Raw genomic sequence first — 12,409 nt, forward strand, 5'->3', positions numbered from 1 at the left:
CCTTGCTCTGCCCCTCCTCCCTCCCTGAGTGTCCTTGGCTGGGGACTACCCCCACCCCCACCCCCGGGATCGGCCTGTGGCTGGAAGCAGGGAGCTGGAGGGAGGTGACAGATGAAGGGAGAGGGGCAGGTAGGCGGGGAAGGCTGGGAGGAGGAAATGTTGAATGGGAATCGGAAACCCGGGGACGAGTGGGGCCGTGATTCATCGGGAGCTGCCTCCCTCCTCCCGAGCCCAGCTCCAGCCCGGGGAGGCTCTCCCAGCAGAGATCTGGGCCCTCCAGCCCGGGCTTCCCAGGAACTTGGGGGAAGGCGGCAGGCTGCGGGGCGCGAGGGGCCACGGTTTGGCTGCAAGGGAGGCCAGGCCGGCCTGGACGAAGGCTGGGCCGGAGCGGGGTGGAGCGAGGGAGCCCGCTGGGTCAGCTCCGCGGCCCGGGCTTAGCTCCGCGGGGCAGCCGTGCTCTCGCGCTCGTGTCCTGCGCGCTTACCAGGGCCTGATTAATCACTTCCTGCCAGTCAGTGCTGATGCCTCCCCTGCGGCCGGCCCCAGCCCCTGGCCCTGGTCCTGGCTCCCGCCCCGGCTCCAGCCCCTGCCCCAGCCCCTGGCCCTGGTCCTGGCTCCCGCCCCGGCTCCAGCCCCGGGCTCTGCTCCGCCGCGCTGCGCCCCTTGCCCCCCGCCGGGCTTTCGACCTGCAGGGCCTGGCGCCGGCCGCTGCCTGAGGCGAGGCGGGGGGTTGGGGGGGCGGAGGGAAGCCTTCAGCTCATCGAAAGTGCTGTGTCATCTTCTCTATCATGTGGCTCTTTTGGTCATTAATAACCCAAGTTCTGGGAAACTCAGGGGCGGATTCCAGGAAGGGGGTCAGTAAGTTCAGTAAACAGATTTTTTTATTAGAAGTTGAAGGAGACGCAGAGTTTTCGTGGATCCCCAGGGGTGGAGAGGCTTTGGAGGGGGCTGGGGGTGGGGCAGGGGAGGAGATCTGGTGCCAAAGGATCCACAGGAATTCACTTTTAGTTCTAGGGCCCCCATCTCCACCGCTAATCCTAGGCTTTCGGCTTGGCAGCACTTTAGGGGTGCTGTACTCTCAAACCCCTTCTCCTTAGAAGAGGAAACTACTTGCCCGTTCATACAGAAAAGTCTAAACTAGAATCCAGATCCCGCAGCTGAGGCTAGAACTCTTCTCACGATTCCAAGCTGGCTGCTTCCTTTCCTTCTTGTCACTGTTATTTGTCCTTCGTTCTTTCAGTGAGCACCTACTGTGTGCAAAGCATTTTGTCGCTACGGACAAAGCAACAACCACAGTCAAGATGAGACTTTAGCTGAGACTTGAAGGAAGTCAGGGAAGCCAGAAAACAGAAGAGAATCCCAGGCTTGGGGGGACAGACTGTGAAAATGGTCCGAGTTGGGGAGATGGAATGTCTCCCGGGAGGAACCTCAAGGAGACTAAAGGCACTGGATGGAAGTGTTTGGAGGGCGCAGTAAGATGTAAGACGCTTGGAAAGGTAGGAGGAGGCCAAGTTAGGAAGGTCTTTGAACACCAACCTGGATTTTATATTTGATCCTGAAAGTGATTAGGAGCCACTTAAGAATAAGGAAAGCGGGAATTTGTTTTGCTTGATTTCATTCATGTATATATATATGTGTATATACATACACATATATATACACATATATGTTACAACGGTTTTTTTTTTAAGGGATGGAGAAATGGGGGAAGAGTAAATATTCACTGAAAAAATAAAATATATAACTTTAAAAAATAAATGAATGAGTGGGAATTAGGGGACAGGATGGAAGTAGAGCAATAACTTCAGGGTTTTTCAACTATGCCATCCTCTAGCTGACTGTGTGATGGAGGACTCAGTATTCCCATCTATACGTCTAGCAAAAGTGGTTTGAAGCACCAGGTGGGAATTTATAATATCAACGAATCAAAGAAAAGTTGAGTTGGAAGGGACATCAGAAAGTGGGTCATTCTATTCATAGCTGAATAGGAACTCCCATAACATGTCTGGCAAATGGTCATCTTTTTCTTGAAGATATAGGCCCAGAGCTGGTAAAAATCAGGATAGTAGTTTAGCTATTACCGCAGTCAGGAGTCTCTGATGTGGCCTCTGAGCATGGGTCCAATAAGAATAATAGGAAAAGAATTGATCTTAGAAGGATGTGGATGTTTTCTAGAGGCACAAAAAAGACTTGTAGTTATTAGTTTAATCATGTGGTAAGTTGCTTAGCGAGTATTGTTGGATTCAAAATTCGGCATTTATTAAATCCCTATTGATTCCAGGGCCCTGTACCAACACTGGAGGTAGAAAAAAAGAAAAATGGCATAATCCCTGTCCTCCAGTGTAGTGGCTAGGGGGGAGGTGGGGAAGAAATAGAACATAAGTAAATGAATGAATAATTTATTATTTGGCTGTCCTTACTGAACCTTTGCACCAGTTCAGAGGGGAATTATTCTGTCCAAGCAAATGAATTGAAAATATTCAATCTCGGACAGATGATGAAGCATGCAACCCACCTCCTGACATAGAAGACATGAACTCAAGGTGCCAAAAGGTGACAGATATTTTGTTTGGAAAAGGCCAATATGGGAATTTGTTTGGCTGGACTAATCGTATTTGTTATAAAAAGTTATTTTGGGATGAGGGGTGGTTTCCCAATGGGAGGAGAAGGTAGGAAGGAGAGAAAATAAATATTTATTGATTGAAAAAAATTAATTTAATTAATATTGAATTTAATTCACTCTCAAAGTAAGCTCCAACTCAGAATAAAGTCAAATTGTCATTGTCAAAGATACTAACAGGTTTGTGCTCCCCCTGGGGCTATGAGTTGGGCTTCAGGAAACTTACCCATAGAAACCTTCAGTGATAATCATAAAACAGATTGTTAAAAGTTAAAATCAAGTGGTAACGGCAGCCCTCCCCTCCTCCCTTCCCCAAAACAGCCTTACACCAGTACAACTGGCTATACTCTGGACAATTGCCAGGGAAACCTTCCTCAAGGGAGGGTATGCAGGCAGGACTTGGGCAATTCCCCCAGCCCAAGCCCAGGATATGCTCCCTCCCAGATTGGAGGGGTGGAAGGAGGGCTGGGGAACTTCACTACCAGGCTCTAGGAAAAATGAAAGTGCTGCCTTATTTTAATCTGAAATCTGCCTCATTAACTTCCACCCATGGCTTCCAGTTCTGCCTTCTGGGGCCTCTTCCTCAGACATTTCTTCAGATTTGTGAAGATAATAATCAGGTTCCCTCCAAGCCACTCCACCACCACCACACCACCACCACCACCACCACCACCACCACCACCACCACTACTCCTCCAGTCTTGTCTCAGCTTCCTCATGGTTTCCAAACTCCTTACCATCTTGTCCGCCTTCTTTGAGATGCCCCTGTCAATGACCTTCCTAAAGTGCTGTGTCCATACCCAGGTCTCTAGTTGGGATCTGACCAGGCCAGAGTCCAAGGAAACTAACCCATCCTAGTCATGAGTCTTTCGTTCATCCAGCCTCAGAATGCATTCTTTATGGCAGCCTCAGTTCACAAGCCAGTTTTAGATATCTCCTCCCCTCTATCCTACAAAATCACCTTTCTGGGTCCCTCCATCTCCTCAGCATGTCCCCATCTCCCTCCACTATATCTGTTAAAACCTCCTCCCTAATAGCAGATTAACCTGGATATTATTAACCAGTAACCAAGGTAGGTTATTGCCTGACAGTGGAGTCACCCTTCCCAAAGGGACTGGCATTTCTGTAGGGGCCATGCCTTTACCCCAGACAATTCAAATGCAACAAATGGTTCTGAAGCAGCTGCTCTGCAGAGCACTTCCATGTACTATCTGCCAGTAGAGATGCAAGCTTTGGAGGAGACACAACCCCTACCTTCATAATGCTTCCAGCCTAGTGGTGGAGGACACACATGTATAAATAGTAGTGGAACATACAGTAACATACAAGAAGAGAGGGGAACAAAGAAATCTGAGAAATGAAGGTCTCATGGTGGAGTCTAAAACGCTGGCAGAGAGGTTTGAGGGAAAGGAGCATATCCACATGGGCCAGGGCTTTCCTTTCCCTCTGCCTCAGTTTCTCTCTAAAATTCGAGGGGCTGTACCAGACAGCCCCTTCTGAGTCCTTTCCAGCTCTAATATTCTGTGATCTATAATCTATCTGCCAACAAGTGTTCATTAAGTGCCTACTGTGTGCGGCAATTCATCAACCACCCACATACTGTAATTCTCACCTCTGTTGAAGTCTAATGTTCCACAGATCCCTTTCAGCCCTAAACAGTATCTGCTCACTACTGCTAGTTGTCATTTAGTGTGTATGAGTATTCATCTGAAGCAAATTCATTGGAAAGGCATCGGGTCATGCTCATCTCCTAAACAGTTTAGTTGATGCTAGGTAGCGGGGGAAAGCTATTGAAAAAGTCCTGAAAGAGATAGAAAAAGAATCCTTGTTGTCCCATATTAGTCACAACCCTAGTCATGGGGTCATAGGATTTAGCGCTGGAAAGAGACAGTAGAAATTATTTAGTCTTTTCCTCTCTCCTCATACTGCGCCCCCCAACCCTCCCACCCCCACCACACACACACCTTATAATAGAAGTCTCTAAAATCCACAGGAGGAAAGAGATTTACCTTAGGTTTGACAAGTAGGATCATAGAATCATAGATTAAGAGCTAGAAGGGGCCCAGCCCCTCACTTTACAGATGAGGAAATCGAGACCCAGAGAGTATAAGTGACTTGCCCAAGGCAACACAGGATTAAGTAGTCTTACCAATATTCCATTTATCAAACTCTAAATCCAACGCTCTTTCTATTATACCTGTTACTTCTCTATCACCCCTAAATAGGAAGAGAGCATAGTGAGACCTGGAGGTGGCTAGGTGGCGCCATAGTGCACAGAGTGCCAGACCTGGAGTCAGGAAGACTCATTTTCCTGAGTTCAAATCTGAACTCAGGCACTTAGTAGCTGTGTGACCCTGGGCAAGTCAATTAACCCTGTTTGCCTCAGTTTCCTCCTCTGTAAATTGAACTGAAGGAGGAAATGGTAAAACTACTCCGGTATCTTTGCCAAGACAACCCTAAATGGGGTCACAAAGAGTCGTACACAATTGGAAAAAAAATGAACAATAGTGAATCTTCACCCTTGTATCTCCAAAGGCAACTGGCATAACATGTGGTGGGTGCTCGGGATTATTTATTCGGTGATTTTTATTCTGCCGAAGTGTAACAGCTTGAATTGTGAACTCTCAGGAAGAGAGTCCTAGAAGGATGAGAGGGGAAGGAAAGAGGTACCCTCAGAGCTAGCTAACAGATAAAAGAAGTCACATTTGTTTAGTGCTTTGTGTTTTGCAAAGTGCTTTCTAAATGGGAGTGCAGCATAGCCTGATGCAGTGGGGGCCTGGCCTGGAAGCAGCTGGAGGTGAGCAGAGATGGAGCCCAGCTGTGCAGTTAGTCTGATTCACCTCCTTTCCGCCACCAGAATTGAGAAACAGCTGGGGCAAGTCACTGGACCCATCTCGGTTCTGGGGGTAGAAGAGGGACTCTTAACTAGCTCCCAGGCCTCAGGGGCCTTTGTTCCCTAGTGAAGGAAAAGGATCAACTCATAGTCAGAGGCTTATACACAAATATTGCTCCTGTAATAACCTCCTAACTGGTATTCTTGCTTCCGGAGATTTCCTGTTCAGGTTGAACTTGGACTCCATGAGTTCTGGAATCCCTACCAACTCAATCCTGTAATCCTGTAAATGTTAGACCTAGAGAGGACCTTTGAGCAGAGAACATAGCATGTCAGAGCTGGGAGGGACCTTAAAACAAAGAGTATCAGAGCTAGAGGGAATCCTAGAATATGGAAATGTCAGAACTGGAAGGATCATAGATCATAGGTGTTTAAAACTGGAAAGACCCTTGGAACATATAATATAAAATATCAGAACTAGAAAGGATCTTAGAAAACATTTTGGCGAAGCCACTCAATTTATATGGGGAAAATCAAGGTTCATAGAGAGGAGAGTGACTTGCTTAAGATAACAAAGCAAATGGCAGATGGGATTTAAACGGTTCATTTCTCTTTTTGGTGGTCCCATAGCTTTCGTTCAACTTTGGGCTGGAGAAACCCAACTTACCTCCCAATCCAGGTAGCCCACAGACCCATCCAAACTTGCCAAAGAAAACCAATACAGTATGCTACGCCCTTAAAGTTAGAGATTGAAAAATGAGACAAAACTAACTCATTTCTCTAGTACTTTAGAATTTGCAGAGCATTTTCTTCATAACAACTTGGAGGAAGTTAGGATACACTTTATTCCCATTTTATAGATGAAGAAACTGAGGTCAGAAAAAGGAGGGGACTTGCTCATGGTCACATACATAGTAAGTGTTGGAATCAGGAAATGAACCCAGGTCTCCTGACTCCATGTCAAGTGCTCTCTTACCCCACCAGGCTGTTATCTCCCCCGAGGACCAACTCTGGGGCCTTGGAGACCCAAACTGCAGCAGTGAGGTGAGCCTCAGTGTCCTGTTTATGTTTTGCGGTCTTGTGAGTAACAGAGTGGAAAAAAACAAGAATGAAGAGATAACAATTACAATGAAATGAAGTCAAATAAGCTAGTGACTCATTTCTGCAGCAATAAAAACAAAACAGAAACAGGCTGATTTGGGCAGCAGAGAAGGCAATGAATGAAAAAGGGAAGAATCCGAGGCTGGGGGTTTTTATTATGTAAATAGGTTTAAGCGTGAGTAGGTGATGGAAGGGAACTGGGTCCTGGTGAGAGGGCCGAGGGTGCCAGCACTCCGCAGGCCCCTGGAGAGCCCTGAGAATTGCAAAGTAATGGTCGTGCCCAGCTTGTGTGTCTAGTTCTTGGAGGAGCATATCCTCAGGGTGGGGTGAGTCTGTCCCAGCCCAAATCAGCATAGGCCTCAGCTGGTCCGTGGTCTAGTCAATCAGCGGCATTTTCATGGAAAAGCCCAGCAGGTGGTCAGGCTGTGTCTCTGTCTCATTCAGAGCCTGGTGTGATGGAAACAGCACCAGACATGGGTTCATATGCTGGTATTGACTCTAACTAACTATCCATGTAACCTTGGAGAAGTCAATTCCCCCATCCCTGCTTTAGTTTCTCCATCTGTAAAATAGACATCTTTGCACTTTCTACCTCAGAGGGTCATTGCAGGGGAAGCACTTTGTAAATCTTAATACATCATTATTTCCCTGTCCTTCAAACCCTAGGCCCAAACTAAAGTGACATTAGGATTTGTCCTAGAACTGCCTAGTGGTAAGGGAATAGAGAAGAAAATAGAGTTGGCTACAATTTAGAAGGAGGCCTGACTCCTGATTCTTTTTGCCATCTAGCTGTGTGAGGTCATTTAGCATCTCTAGGCCTCAGAGTCCCCATCAGCAAAATGGATAGAATGTTACATCTGTTTTAAGTTCCAGTAAGAAATTCAACAAGATGGTATCTGAGAAACAGATCCTTTCCCCTCTCTGAGCCCTTGGAAAATGAGGGGGTGTGGACAAGATGTTCTCCAAGGTCCTTCCATTTCTAGAGCCTATGAGCTTATGAAGTCAACTGACCATGGCCTTCCCTTGGATGACAAGGAGCTGGCCTTGGGAAGCATATGATTCAAACGGAGGAACTGGCATTGGGGCAGAGGAACAGAGATAGGGAGAGAGAAAAAGAAGGAGTGGGGACAGTAAAACTAGAAGAGGGGTGTGTACATACGTGTGTATATGTATGTGAGTGTGACAGAGTGGTCTGAGTCTGGGCTCTGTGTATGTGTGTGTAAGAGAGAGAGAGAAAGAGAAAGGGAGAAGGAGTGAGAGAAAGAAAAAATGTGAACAAGAGAGGAACAAAGAAAAAGAAAAAATGAGAAAGGGAGAGAGAGAGAATGAAAGAGGGAGAGAGATTGAGAAAGAGGAAGAGAGGAAAAGAGAAGGAAGGAAAAAGAAACATAGAAAGAGGAAGAGGGAAAGAATGAGAGAAAAAAAGAGACTTTTGTGTATATACATATCAGAGGATTCTGGAGTGTTGTGTCTGGGCTACATGTACTATAAAGGTATATATCAGCAGGACACGTGTGCACACCAGAGTGATGTAGCATTACCATGCCTCCATTCATCCAACTTTGTAATCTCCCAGTCATCCATCATCATTCCTCCTTCCTCATCCCCCATAGCCAATCAGTTGCTAAGTCTTAATTGATGCTGCCTTCATAATGTTCACATGTCTCCTCTCTGCTCTGATGGCTTCGTAAGAAGCCTCCTACCTGGTCTCTTTGCTTCCAGTTTTACTTTTCTCCAATCTATGTTCCATACCACTACCAAAAGAATCTTCCTAAAGCACGTGTCTGATTATGTCATATCCCAACCCAACATCTACCAAAAACAAAACAAACCTTCAATGGCTCCCTAATGCCTCCAGGAGAGATTTAAGGCCTCCACCATCTGGTTTTCACTTACCATTCCAGCCTTATTTCATATGACAAAATGTTCAAGTAAAACTGACTAACAGTTCCCTATCTTTCACTTTTGTGCATCCACACTGAGTAAGACATCTCTTAGGCCTGGAAAATAGTCTAGCTTCATTTTGCTTTCTCAGAATCCTTTTGTTCCTTCAGGACTCAATTCAGATGCCCCCTCCTCCAGGAAGCTTTCCCTGATTTCAGTCCCTCCTCCCCTTTCAGTTGCTAGTGCCCTTTTCTTCCATTTTCCGTATACTGTACTTACTGGGAGTACTTGTTGTATCCTTCCAGGAGACTGTAAACTCTTTGAGGATAAAGCCTTTTGTCTACAGTTCACAGAGAGATTGAAATCTCTTGACAACCACAAGGCACACATCATGCCCAGTGCATTGTACGTAGTAGATACTTAATAAATGTTTGCTGAATGGAAATAAATGTGGTGATGGTGGGAATGTCTTGAGGTTATATTTATGTGTTAAGTATCCTGTTAGGACTGACTACATCAAGGTGGTGTGGTGTGATGTATGTGTGTGTGTGCACATTGTGGTGCCTGCGTCACAGTGGTGAGGGAAATCAGGACCTTGCCCATCAAGGCTCTGAGTGTATCAGGGCCTTGTGTACTAAGGGTCAGGGCTATGTGGGTCAGAGCTGTGGGTGTGAGGTTGTGTGTGTGTGTGTGTGTGTGTGTGTGTGTGTGTGTGTGTGTGTGTGTGTACTCAAGCACGCAGGCTGGCTGTGGGTATCAGAACTGTGGGTGTGAGGATTGTGTAATAGTGAGCCCAGAAGTGGCTCCCCAGCCACAAAGGAGGTTGGTCTTTGAGGTGGGCCGGCAGGCAGGCAGGCAGGCCGGCAGAGAGGCCTGCAGTGAGGGAAGGGAGGCACATAGGCCGCTGGAGCTTGATCAGCTCAGGGAGCAGGCTGCCAGTTGCATAAGCAAAGCCTTGGAAAAATCACATGGGGTGTCAGTCCTTTCCTGCCACCACCACCACCCCCAACTCCCTCACTCTTCATAGTGGCAGCTTTTTAAAAGAGCCTTGACTACCCCAGCCCCACCCCCTCTGAATAATCTCAAATTTAGTCTTCTTTCCCAACAGGCCTTGAAGAGCCTTTTTCTCAGGGCCCTTTGAATGGGGAGGTGGGGAGGGATAATGGGTCAGGGCTGTCACTGTCACAAGGTTGTTGTTGCAGTCTTTGACAACCACAAGGCACACATCATGCTCAGTGAGATAAGAGGCAAAGGCCCAGAGCTCAGGGCCATAAGGAAGGGAGATAAAAGGGTCTCAGACTAAGGCTATTCCTAGTGAGGCAGCATAACAAGAGAATTTTTTTTTCTTACCTAGCCTTAATCACTGAACGGGTGTTGCCTCAGTCAAACCGAGATCTGGGAAAGACCTTAGATTAAAAAAGTCAAGGTCCCTAGCTGCATCAGGGCTGTCTCCAGTCCTCCTGATCTATATCTCACCATTGAACCCAGATGACTCTGGAGGAGAAAGTGAGGCTGATGTCTTTGCACAGCCCTGCCTCACTTAAATCCAATTCACTTGCAAATCATGGTCCTCTTGGAGAATGGAGGACAACCGCAACAACGTAACAAGAAGCAAAATGCACACTAGAGGCACCTTCAGTGAAGCTGAAGAGAGGAGACCTGGGTTCAAATGTTCTTCCATTCTGGGCCTCAGTTGCCTCATCTGTAAAACAATGGGGGTGAATTAGAAAGGCTCTAAGATTTCTTCAAATTGTGGAGCCTGGAATGACATTTTACCTTTCTATAAACTCTTTAAAGTATAAAGAATGCTTTCTTCAAAATAGCCATGGAAAATAGTTATTATCACTCCCTTCTTACAGGGGCAGAAACTGAGGCTATGATAGGGAAAACAATTTGCCTGAGGTCATACAGATAGTTAGAATCAACAAGTCAAGTCAATAAGCATTTATTAAGCATGCACTGTGTACCAGGCACAATGCTAAGCCAAGGTCTACAAAGAAAGGCAAAGACAGGGATCTTGTTCTCAAGGAGCTCAAAACTGAATGGGAAAGACCCATGCATACAACTAAATGCAAACAAGATATAGACAGCATAAATAGGAGATAACAACAGAGGGAAGGCACCAGCGTAAAGGGGGATTAAAAGAGGCTTCTTGTAGAAGGTGGGATTTTAGCTGAAACTGGAGGTAGGCAGGTAGGTAGAAATAAGGAGGTAGAGCATTCCACATGTGAGGAACTGCCTACAGAAATGTAGGGAGCTGGGAACTGGAGTTGAGAAACAGCACCAAGCCAGTGTCACTGGATCAAAGAGGGGAGTAAGGTGTAAGAAGACTGGAAAGGTAGGAAGGGGACAGATTGTGAAAAGCCAAATAGAGAGGCAGGTACAGTGGATAGAGTGCTGACCTGGAGTCAGGGTGACCTGAGTTCAAATCCAGCCTCAGACACTTACTAGTTGTGTGACCCTGGGTAAGTCATTTAACCCTGGCTACCTCAAAAAAAAAAAAAAGGCTAATATATTTTATTCTAGAGGGAGCTGGAATTGAATGAGGGTGACATCGTCAGATGGTACTCAGGTCTCTTTTTACCACCAGGCATCTCTGTCTTTAAAGCTAAGAAGCAGCTTTGCATCCTTTCCTGTAGTTAACATATGGGGAAATGAGGATGGAAAAATGCAGGGAGATTAGAGCCTATTCACTCAGACAACCCTTTCCCCTGGTATACCTGCCTGTAGTCACATTTACTGGGGGAGAGACTATTAAGCCTGCCTTGGCCCTCCAAGCCCACTCTGAACAAAACAAACCTACTTGGTAGAATCTCAGGGTTAGAAGAGACCTCCCTTAGTCTAGTTTCCTTCTCCAATTCAGTATTGCCCTGGGAGGCTAGATGTTTCTTTTTGATTCTACAAATTGTTTTTGAATATCAGATCTGGAAGGGCCTATAGTACAGAGAATGTCAGAGTGGAGAGGGACCTTAGGCTATGGAATGGGTAATGTCAGAGCCAGAAGGACCTTTTAGAATGTAGAATGTAGGATATTTGAGCAGAGAGTGGCTTATGTAGCCTATATCAGCTCTAGAGGTCCTTATCCCAACTCCTACCTGCACTGATAAATCAGTCAGATCCCAGAGGACTGGCTATAACTTCTGTGTAACATTCTAAGGATACCATAAGGGGTTATGGGGTTTTTCTTGTAACACTACTGACTTTAACCCCCACTCTAGTGTTTTCATCCAATATCAGTCACCAATTATAGTTAGCATCTCTCTAATATCATTGATTAACTCAGTGAGTAATATTCCAGTATCGTTTAACCAATTGACATTAATTAGATTTACAGAGACAAAAGATACAGCAAGAACAGAAGTTATAAACTATTTATCCCAGCACCCAAAGGCGTGCTGTCCTCCAGGGACACTGGGCTTAAAGCAGTTTCTATAAAACACTTGCCCTATCAAGTTTACATCTAAATGTGGCAGACATAGCATCTCAGGGTTATAGGTTGCAGGCCTGGGACAAGCAGGTCATTTCTCAAGACTCTTCTGCCAGCAAACTCCAATGTGGTCTGTGCTTCCTGAACTTCTGGCAGCTCACTCCTCTGACCTTTCAAAGCTTACATAGGGTTGTAGACATCTTCAATAATCAGTCACCTAAGAACAAGAAAGGAAATCACCACAGAGCTAGAAAACCAGATGGCTTCATGACACCTCTAGGTAAGAGAGGGTTGCTGGCCCAGCCTCCATCCTGAGGCCTCTAGAGATTTCTCCTTCTCACTCACTTGACCAGAGAGAGGTCAATCAGCAGTCAATCAAAAGTCTTTTTTCTTCACATAGTGAGTGGACAGAAAACCATAATGGAATACTGTTTGCATACTTCAAAGTAGACAGCAGGGCCCTCCATGCTGCATACACTAAAGCAGCCTCAGCAAACATCTACATGCTTCTGGGACTGGGATCTCATTGTCCCCTTGTTATACC

At 46.1% G+C, this 12,409-nt stretch overlaps 1 long non-coding RNA gene across 1 annotated transcript in view; it reads right to left on the reverse strand.

Annotated features, from left to right (window-relative positions):
* Positions 1-591: 591 nt before the first annotated feature.
* Positions 592-12,409, reverse strand: part of LOC140519991 (uncharacterized) — a 132,840-nt gene continuing 121,022 nt past the window's right edge. Inside the window, exon 2 of the long non-coding RNA XR_011972348.1 lies at positions 592-12,082. This is a non-coding gene — a long non-coding RNA (uncharacterized lncRNA). The remainder of the gene's footprint in view (positions 12,083-12,409) is intronic.

The sequence above is a fragment of the Notamacropus eugenii genome, chromosome 1 (genome assembly GCF_028372415.1).
Source record: "Notamacropus eugenii isolate mMacEug1 chromosome 1, mMacEug1.pri_v2, whole genome shotgun sequence".
Lineage (NCBI taxonomy): Eukaryota > Metazoa > Chordata > Mammalia > Diprotodontia > Macropodidae > Notamacropus > Notamacropus eugenii.